General features: G+C 36.9%; 3 non-coding genes across 3 annotated transcripts; 2 read left to right on the forward strand and 1 right to left on the reverse strand.

Annotated features, from left to right (window-relative positions):
• Positions 1-1,762: 1,762 nt before the first annotated feature.
• Positions 1,763-1,836, forward strand: Trnan-guu (transfer RNA asparagine (anticodon GUU)). The gene has a single exon. It is a non-coding gene; the product is annotated as a tRNA-Asn (tRNA).
• A 10,369-nt stretch (positions 1,837-12,205) lies between these two features.
• Positions 12,206-12,279, reverse strand: Trnan-guu (transfer RNA asparagine (anticodon GUU)). The gene has a single exon. It is a non-coding gene; the product is annotated as a tRNA-Asn (tRNA).
• Positions 12,280-13,574: 1,295 nt separating this feature from the next.
• On the forward strand, positions 13,575-13,648 carry Trnan-guu (transfer RNA asparagine (anticodon GUU)). Its single transcript has one exon. It is a non-coding gene; the product is annotated as a tRNA-Asn (tRNA).
• Positions 13,649-16,288: the final 2,640 nt, after the last annotated feature.

A 16,288-nucleotide genomic window follows, 5' to 3' on the forward strand; every position in this document is an offset into this window, starting at 1 on the left:
TAACAGTTTCTCAGAAAATCGCTTTCCTCTATCATGGCTTATGGCCTATGTACGCCCTCTCCCAAAAATCCCAGATCCAACTCATTTGAATGAAGTACGTCCTATCTCCATACTTTCATTCTTATCGAAGGTTCTAGAAGCATCTGCCTTTAACCAGTTATCAAAACATCTGCTTGATAACCACCTTTTAAACAAATATCAATCTGGTTTAAGGCCGGCGCATAGTACCACCACTGCACTTCTTCGAGTTACAGAAGACATTAGAACGGGCATGGAACATAAACAAGTCACAATATTAGTATTAATAGACTTTAGTAACGCATTTAATACTGTTGACATTGATATCCTTTTAGCCACCCTTTCCCGTTGCAACGTCTCTTCTTCAGTGATTTCTTGGTTCTCCAGTTATCTTCATGGACGCCGGCAACAGGTTCGTAACGGTACGGATGAATCAGACTGGTGCGAATTGAAAGCTGGCGTCCCACAAGGCGGTATTTTGTCTCCTATTTTGTTCTCAGTTTTCATAAACTTGCTTTCATTATATATTAACTGTTTCTATCATTTCTATGCTGACGACTTGCAGCTTTATGTACAGACGAATATTGATAACATGGAACAGGCCATTGATTTGCTGAATCATAACTTAAATAGAGTTCTAGACTGGTCTAATCGATTTGGCATTTCTGTTAATGTTAAAAAGTGTCAGGCTATAGTAGTTGGCAGTTTCTATCAGATTAATAATATTGACATTAACACCTTGCCACCGCTGATCTTTGACGGAACTATTATTGAATTTAGTACGACGGTTAAAAACCTTGGCCTACATATTGATACCAACTTACATTGGGATTCACACGTTGTTGCAACCAGTCGGAAAGTTTACAGTGTTCTGCATTATCTGCAACGCTTAAAACATTTTCTTCCAACAAAGACGAAGATTATGCTTACCCAAGCACTTCTTCTGCCTATAATTGATTATGCTGATGTGTGTTATCTGGATTTAACTGAAGAGCATCTCAACAAATTAGAACGTCTTCTAAACAATTGTATTAGGTTTATATTCTGCCTTCGGAAGTACGATCATATTTCTGAATACCGTTCTCAGCTAAATTGGCTCCCCATCCGTAACCGTAGAAATCTTCACATTTTATGTCAGCTCTATACCATTCTCAACAATCAGCTTGCCCCAGACTATCTTAAAAAAGACTTCCAACTATTAAGTTCTACTCACGAAAAAATCCTTCGTTCTTCAAATAAGTTAACTCTTGCTATCCCTTTTCACCGTACAGGTATTGCCTCCAATTCTTTCGCCGTTATGGCTGTTAGGCTCTGGAATTCACTTCCCGAGTCCATCAGGACATCCCCAAGTCGTTCTAGTTTCAAATCGCGGGTAAACGGGTTTTTCCTGAGTCGCGAGGGTATTTAATATCGCCTTTTCACTCATTTCGGTAATCACTGCACCTATTTATTTATGTATATTGTTTATCTATTGTAGTTTTTATGTATGTATATTGTTTATCTATTGTATTTTTTATGTATGTATATTATAATTATTTTATTTTATATTTTGTGTAGGTATAAATATATTTATTTAGTTTAACCCCACATGAAGTTCTCTGTAAGACCCAATGGTTGACTGGTAGATAATGCTTCTAGCATTAAGTCCGCCAATTGTGCTATACATTTGTATCTTGTGCAATGAAGTTTAAATAAATAAATAAAAATAAATATAGTATTGTTATATTTCGTCATTTCACCATCTGCCTCCGTGGCGCAATTGGTTAGCGCGTTCGGCTGTTAACCGAAAGGTTGGTGGTTCGATCCCACCCGGGGGCGACACAGTTTTTTACAAGTTGATAGGAGTCTTCTACTTTATATTTTTAACCACCATATTAAAAAATTACACGGTTTTTTTTGTGGATTTTTTTTTATGGATTTAATGATGAATTAGGCGGGAATGTAGGTATGGCTGCGTTTCATGAAAATCGGTCGAATTAACTGCCGCTTCATAATGTCGGTCTTTATATTTACGACTCCCTTATTAAGGATATCAAATAAAAGGGTAAATAGTAGTATGTATACCTACACTGCAACAAAATCTTGGTTTTTTTAAATTTTTTACAGAAATAAAAAAAAATTGTTTTATTTATTTGACCTGAAAAATACTTACAGATTTAACTTCTTCAATGACAGTTTTGTAAAAATCTTGATTGAAATAGCGACAGCGTGCTAACAGAAGGTAGGCCTCTCTTGTTTGATTAGCAAAGTTTTTGTATACACTGCAAAAAAAACAATACACTATTTAGTCATTCTGTGGTTTTATTTCATACATACATACATAAAATCACGCCTCTTTCCCGGAGGGGTAGGCAGAGACTACCTCTTTCCACTTGCCACGATCTCTGCATACTTCCTTTGCTTCATCCACATTTATAACTCTCTTCATACAAGCTCGGCGGTTTCGGTTACTTTTGACCTGACCCTTTACCAGGACGTCCTTAATTTGATCAAGATACGTTCGTCTAGGTCTTCCCACTCCGACCTTTCCCTCCACACTCTCACTTTATTTCATAAGAACGTAATTTTTTTCAATATTTTTTTTGAGAGCAATTTGAGCAAATTTACAACGTGTAGCGGGAATGGTCGTAGTGGGAAGGCCTAAACTAACGTACGTATCTAGATCAAATTAAAGACGTCCTGGCAAAGGGTGAGGTTAAGAGTACCCGAAACCGCCGAGCTTGCATGAAGTGAGTTATGAATGTGGATGAAGCGAAATAAGTAGGAATGCAGAGATCGTGGCAAGTGGAAAGATGCATTCCCAGCCCTTTGGGAAAGAGGCTCGTATGTATGTATGGTTTTTTTTTACTCAAAAACCGCCTAGCTATATGAACACGGACGGGAGCGACTCCCACTTAACTTCTGCAACCGTTGCAAGTGAACCTAACTCATACATACATGAAATCACGCCTCTTTCCCGGAGGGGTAGGCAGAGACTACCTAACTCATATTGAATCATTGCATGTGGGTTAGTGCCGTGTGGTTCCCGGCACCAATAAAAAAAGAATAGGATCACTCCATCTCGTTGGAAAAGGATGTTGTAAAAGGCGACTAAGGGAAAGGCTTATAAACTTGGGATTCTTCTTTTAGGCGATGGCCTAGCAACCTGTCACTATTTGAATCTCAATGTTATCATAAAGCCAAACAGCTTAACGTGGCCTATCAGTATTTCAGACTATTGGCTCTGTCTACCCCGCAAGGGACATAGACGTGATTATATGTATGTATGTGGGTTAAAAAGTAGACCTAAGCTAACCTCTGCAGTTCAGCCGATATCTTCCTCAACTCATCACCAGTACTGCAGCTGTTCCACTTCATCATCTCCCGGCCGAGGTACGCGACACTGAGTTTGTTCCTCATCTGTTGAAGCTGAAGAAGAGTTGGCAGAGTGGAGAATGGAGCTGCGCAGTGGCAGAGTTCTAGTTCTTCTGAATCTACATTTAGTTAAAAATTAGTTATTTTACCTAGACTTACATACATATCATCACGCCTGTCTTCCATTGGGGTAGGCAGAGACTATGGATTTCCACTAGTACCTAATGCCTTGACCCAAACTTGAGCCAAAAATACACTTTTTGTATATACTTTTGTTTGTAACGCGATAACATTGACAATTTTGTAAAAATTTTAAGGTTTTGCGAGGTCTTAGTTCGCGTGGAATAACTGGTTACATACATCATATAATCACGGCTTTATCCCTTACGGGGCAGACAGAGCCAATAGTACCTTTTTCCATTCTCTATCGTCCAATAATCTATTGATTTCAAAAAGGCCAATCATTGAGCTAGATTTGTATTCGCACTTTTTTATTTGTAATCATGAATTTCATTTTTTTATTGTTTTTTTTTATTTCTGTATATTTATTGGTATACATATTTTTAATTGGATTTTCTAAGTTCACCACATACTTATTTGTGTTTTGTAAAATGTCATATTAATTTTGACTTGATTGAAGTTTCAAGTCATAGAAGAATCCATAAGAAGTTTTATCTGCAAAAAAAATGAGGTGCAAAGAATGTGTTAATAATTTATTTACATGTTTTTATAAATATTACTACGTCTTTTACCTTTGCGTGGTAGACAGGGCACACAGTCTGGTCAATTTCTATTTGATTATTTTTATTTCTTTTATTTTTTTATTTATTTATTTATGTACACAAAATGATATACAGGAGCATTCAATACAGTTATTATAGTACAAAGGTGCTACTTATTTCAAAAGAAATCTCTTCCAGTAGACCCATGAGAGGAGATATGAATTTTGGAGCGGTATGGCGTGTGCATAAATAACATTTAACTAAAGATACTTGCTAATGCTTACATAATTAAACATGGAACAATTAAATAAATGACAGTAATAAACTACATAAACATACTAATATATATAATATAAGTCTATTTCGAGAGATAATAATCTTTAACTCGTCGTTTTAATGAAGAAAGAGTTTGGGAATCGCGAATATCATGCGGTAAGGAATTCCACAGACGTACAGCATAAGCAGATAATGAAAAGGAGTTATTTTTCTACATAAGAAGTAAAATAAGTCGGACCACTCCAACTCGTTCCCGTAGATGTCGTAAAAGACGACTAAGGAATATGCTTATAAACTTGGAATGTTTCTTTTAGGCGATAAGTTATCAATCTATCCCTATTTGAATCTCAATTCTATTATCAAGCCAAAACAGCTGAACGTGGCCTATCACTTTTTTTAAGACCGTTGGCTCTGTCTGCCCCGCAAGGAATAAACCTGATTATATGTATGCATGTATATATGTAGAAGTAGAAGGCCAAGACCGAGCGTATTCTTAAAACCGAACACCAAGAAACCATATAGAAAATTAAAAAGTCAATCTCAAAACTCCATGCCGACGCATAAATAACAGCTGAACTCTTCTAGCAAGCTATCGTAGTTCACACATAAGTCTAGTTACATAATATGCCTATCTAGGGGGCCTACCCCTATGTACAGTCCGCTTTGATCTAAATGAATAGAAATATGTCAAGCACGCCATCTTGTGAGGGTGCGTACAAATAGGGGGCTCGCATTCCTAGGATATTATTAAAATCTAGATTTTTTTCCAACGCTTTTTACGGTGCAAGGATTCTTCAGTGGATTTACGTTGTTTTAAAAGCTGAAATTGTTTTGAAAATGCTTAGAAAGATTTGTTTGCTTGATTAAAAATCATAAGAAGTAGGTATGCAGGGATCATGGCAATAGACAAGATTAAAGTCTCTGGCGAAAAAAAAAACTTACATAATGACGTTTTTATCCCTTAGGGGTAGACACAGTCAACTCAATAGCCTTGAAGCTTCAACTCAACTGATGGCTTTATGGTCGCAAGTTGCTAAAGCTTTTCCTTTTATTGCCTTTACAATCTGAAAATAAGCAGCTGACACGCATTTTATTTTTTATTCGCTATAACACTAGCATAAACTTAAAAGCATTGATCGTAATTGCACTACTTTTCCTAAACTTCATTTAATCGAATTTTTTGTACGTAGGTATAATATTTTTCTCTTGTACGTGACTGATATATGTATATAACGAACACTTATTGCTAAATCCCTCTAGACATTTGGTCCCTCTGACACAAACATAGGTAGTTCACGAGTTCACCAAACCAGACAGTTCATAATTACAAATTCATATCCACTCAAGTATTAGAGCAAATATACCAAAAACCGACAAATTCACGGCGGCACGCTGCACAGCTGACGGCCATTCACTGCGGCGGCCAATCGCAAATTGCCATTTAAATAAAACATTTAAATTTTGAATGTCGAACGCGAATTCAGCGCCAAAACGCGGTCGACTTTAAAATGTTTTGACGGCTAGTTGCCGCTTTGTAGCCAACTATCGGTTGTCTATCGATATCGAGGGTATATCGACTATCTGACTAGAATTGTGCCGTGTGGTTCCTGGCACCAATAAAAAAGAATAGGACCACTCCATCTGTTTCCTTGGATGTCGTAAAAGGCGACTAATGGATAGGCTTATAAACTTGGGATTCTTCTTTTAGATGGTCAGTTCTTCTACACACGCGCTTTGGAAGCGGTAGTTAATAGTTAGTAGTAGTTAGTAGTATCGGTAGTTAGTTAGTAGTAAGTTTAGTAGTAGATTTAAGTGATGTGACGTCAATAAGTGATACCTTGTATCCAATTTTGAAAATAAATCTGTTCAATTCAATTGTAGGAAGATAAACTTCTGGGCAACTGGATTAACAATGATCCAATATCGGTTAAGTCCCCGTGAAAATGTGGCGGAGGTCAGGCAAGAGTCGCTTTGGGTAAAGCTTTCTTGTCTATGGTCAAAAAGAGACTCCTTCCCGACAGTTGACATGGGTGAGGATGTAACAGGGACTGTCGAGGACACACGCAAGGAGAAAGTGAACATTATTCCGAACTATATGGTTGGCTCTATGGTTCACGTTAAACATCTCAATGACTCAAAAAAAAAAAAATAAGTTGTGGAATTGTCTATGCTTTTTTTCGTGAAAATAATCTACGCGTTAACGCATAAAGGCGAAGTAAAAACAAAAGGGGAACAGGTAGGCTATTCATCCTTGTAATTGACCCCCTTTTTGGATGAAAAGGTATTATAATAAGGATCCCACACTTCTCAGATTCAGGTTTAATTGAGAATGACGCTTATACAGAGTGATGTGAAAACAGATGCTCAAATTTAATTTATGAACTAGAACACGCCACTGGTTTCATGTGTTTTTTTTCCCGCGGGAATTTTAGGAATTTTTAATGCACCTGTAGTGGGAGCGATGATTCGGCTCGACCGCCACCAAAGGGAAGGTCTTCCATCATGCTAGGCGTGATGCCAGGGGAACCGCGCGACAGACGATGTTGAGTCGGAGGTTGTATTTATGCTCCAATCCGTGAAATCTTTGTTTGCGCGATTTAGATTCCTCGCTGCTATTGGCTGAGCGCGTCATTTGCTTCACTAGATGACAGTAGTGATGTCGCCACAGATCCATAGACTACACACGGAACCTACATGCCTAATTTTAATCTCTAGATCCAGTGATTTGGGCATTACTTTGTCAATATAGGTATTCCTCTTGTATTTTATTTATAACTTTTCTTTATTTTATTTTAAACTTGTGGAGCATTAAAGCCGTGACAGATAACCTTAAAAAATACTAAACCGATTAATGTGACAACAAACAAGTATAGATCGTAATTTTCAGAATAAAGTTATTCGTTGATTTTAAGGTTGAAGGTTAAAAGGTTTTTACGTTAAGTCCTTTGACTTTATGGCGCACATATAAAAAAAACAAACATATTTTTTAAATTAATATTTTTTCTTATTGCAATTAAGACCGATAAAAGTATTTTCCAATTATATTCCATGCCATTCCACAAACACGACTCGTCAACAATTTTATAACGATGGCAAATATTACACTCATTAAAAACAGCTTACTTCAAACCTTCCTATATCAAACCAGCGCAATACCACATTCGGAATCAAAAAAGAGAGGTGTTAAAGAGGGTACCTCACCTCTTTGTGCCAATATAATAGGCTCTGTACACGACTGACACGTCGCCAAGACAAAACCATTCACACTGATCCCCGATTTGTGTCAAATTTGAATTTATTCGAACAGTTTTTGACGAATTTTCACCCTTGTGAGGTGTCAATTTGTACTGGTTTCAACTGGATGGGTTTATTATTATTTTCGATGTTATATCGCTTTTAAGAATTGGGTAAGTTAAGTTTTTATGTCTAGATTTTTTTATTTAATTTACTAACGTAGTGTAGTGTATTTTTGGCATTCAGTCACTAAGTTACGGCAGAGATTTATTATTTTATAAGTATTGATTTAATTATGTAGAAAAACAAAAAAAAAATACCTTAAAAAAAACTAATGGATTTCCCTTTATATTTTGGTTGACTGGAAGAAATCCCGGTTGCTAACAAATCGCCCACAAGAAGAATCCCAATCTTTTAGTCGCCTTATACGACATCCCTGGTTAAGCAATCGAGTGATCATATTCTAATTAAAGAGCCGGTAATCACACGGCATCAAAAAAAGTTAACTTATGGAATTCCCTTATTGTCTTCGAGTGTTAGGGGTAGTGTGAAAATGACGGTAGACAAGAATATCGTGTTGTTTGCGAGTTTCAGACCCGGCTGATGGATTTTAATTGCTAGCACAATACTAGGAGGAACATGCGCTGTTGACAGTTATAGAATTACTAGAGGCCGCCCGCGACTTCGTCCGCATGGAAACCCTATCAATCCCGCGGGAAAATATTTTTACTATTTTATTATATGTATGTATAGATGTATAGATTTAAAAGTATAGTATGTATGTCTAGTGTAGCCACGTGGTTTCCGGGAGCTTAGAATAGAACCACTCCATATCTTTCCGTGGATGTCGTAAAAGGCGATTAAGAGATAGGTTTTAAAAACTTGGAAACCCTCTTTTAGGCGATGGGCTAGCAACCTGTCACTATTTGATTTTCAATTCCTTCATTAAGAAATACAGCAGAACGTGGCCTTTTTGTCTTTTCAAGACTGTTGGCTCTGTCTATCCTGCAAGGGATATAGACGTGACTTTATGTATGTATGTATAGTATGTATTACGTTGTAATTTAACCTTAAATATCATCTGCCATCCTTGCAATTTCGAGGTTGTGCTAAGGAGCTACCTTAATCGAGTTAACTTGCAATTTTGAGTAATTATATCGCGGGAACTAGAAACTAGATCCTAACTTAAGACCTAAGTCTTGACTTAGTTCTAGTAGTTAGTAAATTTAATCCTTTTCCGTTACCACGCGTACTTTGTATGTTTGTTTGTGAACTCTTCATTGCACATACTTAAAAAGAAATATAACAAATTACAAAACAGTCATAGAAGAATTTGTACAATGGTGGACTTATGCCAATTAATTAATTTTCTTTTTATTTTCGTTATTTTTTCTGTAGCCTCCTTTGATCATTATAAAATAAGTCTTTCAGGTAGCTAAATATAACCATGCACTAACATGTAATTAAATAAATAAAAAAACAAATTAAAACCGATTTCAGAAACGACTAAAACGCTTAAAGTAATTGAAAAATTAATTAATAATTCGTCTTACCTAGGCGAAGATAGAAGATACCAACCGTACCTTACCTACCTTTATCAATACTAGCTGTTCCGGCAAACGTTGTTTTGCCATATAAATAATTTTGAAGTAATTTCTAGTTAAAAATAAATGTTAAGGGTGTGTCCACCCTTATCATTAAGGGGTATGAAAAATAGATATCGGCCGATTCTCAGACCTAATCAATATGCTCACAAATTTCATGAGAATCGGTCAAGCCGTTTCGGAGGAGTACGGGAACGAACATTGTGACACGAGAATTTTATATATAAGATATGCGGTGACATTCAACCATTTTATATTCCGCAGAAAAATTTGAGCCAGCTGCGATTTTATCGTCAATCTATTTTCTAACTCAAAGCTAATTTTCAGTCAATTCATTAATTTTCATCATAGTTAAAAATCAAGGGGACTAAGCGATTACTTTATTCACCACAGAATTATATTATATAATATAATTCTGAGCAAACTGACGGAATGAACTGACGTCAAACTGAACGTGTAACCCTTGTCTTACCGTGTTTCTCATCCCTCATTCCGCCATCAATCTAAGTCGGACCAAACTGACAGACTGAACTGACGCCAAAATGATCGTGTAATCCTTATCTAAGGACGGATATGGTCAACGGAAGGATGAATTGAAGCGATTCTAAAGACATTAACATTGTCAACGGTTTACTCAAAAATTCTTATGAAACTTCTTAGTTCCAAAAACAAAGATTGACATTTAATAGATGAAAGCATTTTGATATGGCGTTTACAAAACATTAAAATGGATTTCGTAAACAGTAATTATAAAGAAGAACCCTACAAAATAACTTGTTAAAATGAAAGTTTTTACAAAAATCTGATATATAATGACGATGAAAAATATGTGATGAAACTAAACAAGTAATTAATACACAATACTCATTAAAATGTAGGGCTATGTCTATAAGTGGACTCAAAAATTTACAAACACAAAATAATTTCCGTAATCAAGAATGTTTGCAGATGACGATGGTACGTGGATTTCGTTTACCTTATTGCATAGGTCAGGTCAACAGTACCCTAGATTGACGAGCTAGCATGAAGAGAGTGATAAATATGGATAAAGCGAAAGATGTATGCAGGGATTACAATAGCGCCAAAAGGCGACTAAGGTTTTGGGTTATAAACTTGGATTCTTTTTGTAGGCGATGGGATAGCAACTTATCACTATTTGAATCTCAATTCTATAATTAAGCAAAACAGCAGTAGCCACATCTGTATCCCTGGCCGGGTAGACAGAGCCAACAGTCTTTAAAAAGACTGTGAAACCACATTCAGCTATATGGCTTAATGATGGGATTGAGATTCAAATAGTGACAGGTTGCTAGCCCATCGCCTAAAAGAATCCCAAGTTTATAAGCCTATCCCTAAGTCGCCTTTTACGACATCAATGGGAACGAGATGGAGTGGTCCTATTCTTTTCTTTATTGGTCTCAGGAACCACACGGCACTGACCTTTTTCTTCGCAATAAATTTAAATAAAAAAAAATTCCCGGTTCCCGGCACCTATACAAAAAAGAATAGGACCACTCCATCTGTTTCCCATGGATGTCGTAAAAGGCGACTAAGGGATAGGCTTACAAACTTGGGATTCTTTTTTAGGCGATGGGCCAGCAACCTGTCACTAGTTGAATCTCAATTCTATCATTAAGCTTAATAGCTGAACGTGGCCATTTAGTCTTTCAACCCCGCTCTGTCTACCCCGCAAGGGATATAGACGTATGTATGTAAAAAAAATTTCCACTCCGTTATAGATGCAGAGGAGTCGGCCCTGGGTGCCCAAAGATACCCGGTCATGCCGTCCCTGGTGTCTCTGGCACAAATGCGGACCAGACTCCACATGTGCTACCTGGGAAGGAAGCTGATGAAGTGGACCAGCCTCGCGACGGGAGCCGAGTTGAGGAAGCTATCGGCTGAGATACAAATGTTAGTAGCTGATACTCCTACGGTGACGGCCTCTGTGGCGCAGCGGTAGTACGCTTGTCTGTGACACCGGAGGTCCCGGGTTCGAATCCCGGCCAGGGCATGATGAGAAAAGAACTTTTTCTGATTGGCCTGGGTTTTGGATGTTTATCTATATAAGTATTTATTGTAAAATATTATAGTATCGTTGAGTTAGTATCTCGTAACACAAGTCTCGAACTTACTTCGAGGCTAACTCAATCCGTGTAATTTATTCTATAATTCGTTCTATCATTAAGCCAAACAGCTGAACGTCGCCTATCAGTCTTTTTAAGGCTCTGATTAACTCACATGGGATATAGACGTGATTATATGTATGTATATTTACTATAGCTTATTTTTTTTTCAACTTACAGAGCCTATGGATCCTTTGCAGAAGTAATGAAGGAGGCATTTATTTTACTAGCGCGTTGCAGATATTTCTTTCCGGAACTAAACAAGATAGTGACCGAAGATATACAATTTGGTGTAAGTACTTAATTATTTAAATACATATGTATATGTCAAGCGTACCTGAAACCGCCGAGCTTGCATGAAGAGAGTTATGAATGCGGATGAAGCGAAAGAAGTATGCAGAGATGGCAAGTGGAAAGATGTTATCTATGCCCACCGCTCCGGGAAAAAGGCGTGAATTTATGTATGTATGTATGTATATGTCACCGGAAAATAACAAGAATGTCAAGTTTATAAATTTCCAAAAACGTTTATAAACTTTCGTAGGGTTTTAAACGAGACGTGAATCATCATATTTTAGAAGTCCATATTTATTAAATTTTAAATTGATAATCTTAAAGATTAAACTTACGCGTAAAATAATAAATATCCAAATGACATGTGCGCTCCGATTGGTTGAATAAGTCACGTGTTCCATTACTTTTTTCCAATACTAGATTGCACAAAAGTACTGATAAGTAAAAAATATTATTATATAATAAGTTTGAAATATTATAATATAAAATAATTATATTTAATAGGAGTTTAAAAGAGTAAAAAAACTTGTGCTAAAAATATTGTTAAAAAATAAATAAAAATATTTATAAAAAAGTTGGTCGCCCCCGGGTGGGATCGAACCACCAACCTTTCGGTTAACAGCCGAACGCGCTAACCAATTGCGCCACGGAGGCAGATGGGTTAGTTGACGAAAAATAGCACTAGTTTGCGATATAAATAGATAAATGGTCTACGTACATATGTACGTATGTAGGTATAATTATCAGTACATATTAAAATGTTAACTCCTTACATATGAAAAATAATAATACGTCTAGTTATTATAACAGTTCCAAGAAGTGGGAATTCAGTATGTTAAATAAATATGTAAAATTGTTCTTAATTAATAATTTATTTATTATAAATAAATAAATAATAAATTAATTAATAAAGTATTAGGTAGTTCAAATATTCTACATACACATCTATATTCTTCGCGGGGTAGACAGAGCCAACTTGATAAACTAAATGGCATTGACGTAAAAACATACAACAGGATAATACAATATAATAATTGTATGACGCACCTTATGAAAAAGCATACTTGCACAAATATTGATTTAAGTGTATATTCTTTAGAGTTATATATAGGTATTTATGTCTTTAAATACTACATTTTGTGCACTACTTTTGCGTCGATACATATAATCGCGCCTATATCACTTACGGGGTAGACAGAGCCAACGGTCTTGAACAGACTGAAAGGCCACGTTCAGCTGCATGCCTAAAGGATGGAATTGAGATTCAAACAATGACAGGTTACTAGCCCATCGCTTACAAGAAGAATCCCAAGTTTTTAGCCTTTCGCCGTTAGTCGCCTTTTACGATATCCGTTGGAGAGAAATAGAGTGGTCCTATTCTAATGTACCGGGAACCACGCGGCACCTTAGACACTATATGTATTTTTTTTATCTCTAGAACCAGTGGTTTAGACTGTTCCTAAAAGTTTTATCTTTTTAATACTAGGCATTTATTGTTCAGACAATTGTGTTTTGTTTGTTTGTTTGTAAATTCTTTATTGAACATAAAAAGAAATATAACAAACTAGAGGCCGCCCGCGACTTATTCCGCATGTAAACCCGTTCAATCCCGCGGGAACTCCAGGATAAAAAGTAGCCTATATGTTATTCTGGATCTTCAGGTACCTACATACCAAATTTCGTCGTAATCGGTTCCGTACTTTCTGCGTGAAAGAGTAACAAACATCCATACTGACGTCCTGTCCTGACATACAAACTTTCGCATTTATAATACTAGTAGGATAGGATTATAAAACAGTCATTTCATTTTAAAGGAATATGTAAAAAAGCGGACTTATCTCAATCGGGGTTTTTTCCAGTGAACAAAATCATTTTTTTTTTCTATTTTTTTTTAAAGGTTTAACTATGTCTTTAGAAATGTATCTATTTTTTGACAATTGTCACCATCTGCCTCCGTGGCGCAATTGGTTAGCGCGTTCGGCTGTTAACCGAAAGGTTGGTGGTTCGAGCCCACCCGGGGGCGACGTACTTTTTTAGCTACATACATATATATATATATATATATAATCACGTCTATATCCCTTACAGGGTAGACAGAGCCAACAGTCTAAAATAGGCCACGTTCAGCTGTTTTGCTGAATGATAGAATTGAGATTCAATTAATGACAGGTTGCTAGTCTGTCGCCTAAAAGAAGAATGCCAAGTTTATAAACCTATCCCTTAGTCGCCTTTTACGACATCCATGGGAAAGAGATGGAGTGGTCCTATTCTTTTTCCTATTTTTGCCGGGAGCCACACGGGATATGCCGTGCCATAAAGTGCCGTGTGGTTCCCGGCACCAGTAGATAAAGAATAGGACGTAGATGTCGTAAAAGGCGACTAAGGTATAGACTTATCAACTTGAGATTCTTGTTTTAGGCGATGGGCTAGCAACCTGTCACTATTTAAATCTCAATTAGAATAGAGAGCTATATGGATTGATGATGGAATTGAGATTCAAATTTCAAATTGTTACCGATTGCTAATTCCGTTGGCACTCTCTAACCCGTAAGGGATATAGACGTGATTATACATATGTATATGTTTATATGTAGTATCTCTTTAACTTCAAATGAATTCAATTAACGTTAATTTTCCCCTCAGGCGAGCATAACAGTAGCGACCACGATGAGAACAGTAGCTGGTGTCAAACTTATACAATACAGTATAGTTGAGGTGAGTGTGGAATGTACTGCCTGCGTTTATATGTATATGTCGCAGAGAAATGAGGATATCAGAGATTTCACTAAATCCCTAGGTATACCACGAAATCACGGAAGATGGTGAATATTCCTATTTAATACATCTTCTTACTAAAAAATTATTAGTGATATGACAAAATACTATTTCAATCTAGTGATATATCATTTCACGATATATCACTAGATTGAAATAGTATTATTCTTATATTTCATCTAAATCTAGTGAAATAAAGAATGAAAAAGGTTCGCCTTTTAAAAGTACCTACTTACATTATTATTAACCTAACCTAACCTAACCTTTTTTTACGTGTGGAAAGACCTAAACCTAACCTTTTTTTTTTTACGTGTGGAAAGACCTTCACCTACCCGGCTGGGCACGGGAGGCCGGACGGGTTATGTGGGGCTTAAACCCACTAAAACCACACGGTGCCATCGCCTACCGCTTCGTGGCCAAGAGCATGAGCTGCCCTCGCTCATTTTCGTGACGCGGCGGCAGCTTCCACGGCGGCTTCCTTCCGCTCCCACTTGTGTCCGTTTAGGTAGAGAGAGGGAGAGAGATACATTGGACGATTTTTACACGGAGGCATCCGTTTTTCTGACATTTCACTAGATTTAATTTAGTGAAACGACATTTCACTGACTATTTTAGTAAGAAAACGTCGTAAAAAAGAATATTCAACATATGCCGTGATTTCGTGATGTCCCTAAGGATTTCGCGAAATCTCTGGTTAGGTACTTCATTTTCCTGCGACATATATATTACCAGACAAGTAATGTCCGCGAACATTCCGAATTAGAATAAATGTGTATCTCCTGGATAGACATGTAACATCTTCGACTTCATCGTCACTTACCATCAGGTGAGATGGAAGATAAAACCACTATCGTGTAACTGCCTGATTGACTCAAGGTTGGAACCCTTAGGGTCAGGGTTGCGAATTTTTTTCAGAAGTCTGTCGTCATGCTCATGGCGTTTTAGTCTTTACCTCTTTGGAGTGGTGTTTTAATACCGCCTATTATCACGATCCTGCTTATTACTTTACTTTTACATATGGTCACGTCTATATCCCTTGCGGGGCAGACAGAGCCAACAGTCTTGAATGGCCACGTTCAGCTGTATGGCTTAATGATAGAATTGAGATTTAAATAGTGACAGGTTGCAAGCCTAGAAAAGAATCCCAAGTTTTAGCCTATCCTTTAGTCGCCTATTACGATATCCATAGAAAAGAGATGGAGTCTTTACTTTACTTTTACTACCTATTATTTCTTTTGATTCATAATTATTAATTGTTATGATTGATCTGATGTTATATTCGTACTCAAATGATTTAATTATATCTTGGCTTATATCAAAGCTTCCAACCTTCAAAACCTTCCAATATTCTTGTAACTACGTCACACGTCACCTACCAATCACAGCGAAGTATTTTAAGCCATCAGCCAATAGTTCTGACTCAACATTGTCGGAGACGCAGTTGCAGGCAAAACGCTTGGCTTGACGGAAGACCATCGCTTTGGTAGCGGTCGAGCTGAAAACTTCTTCTTCTTACAATATTCTCATTCACAATTAACTGCCCTTCATGAAGCTGGTAAACCTTAAAACAACATTAATAACAAATTCAGAAATAAATGATAGCTTGAAACTTTACAGGAGAGAGAGGCATACGACTATTTAGGTATTGGCAATGGCGGAGAAACAATAGAAGAAGCTAAAAAGTTTTGGATTGAGCTACTGAAGTTGAACATCAAGATGGTGGAGCTGAGAAGGAATTTCATTATAGTTGAGACTGCTCATAAGACGGCGACCAAGTAAGTCTTTATATATATATATATCAACAATACCCTCCTGGCTTTTGTCCTGGTTACGTAATGCCCAAGTAGAGCCTAGGGTCCGTCTATTCATTCATTCATATAATTACGTC

The sequence above is a fragment of the Amyelois transitella genome, chromosome 29, assembly GCF_032362555.1.
Source record: "Amyelois transitella isolate CPQ chromosome 29, ilAmyTran1.1, whole genome shotgun sequence".
NCBI lineage: Eukaryota > Metazoa > Arthropoda > Insecta > Lepidoptera > Pyralidae > Amyelois > Amyelois transitella.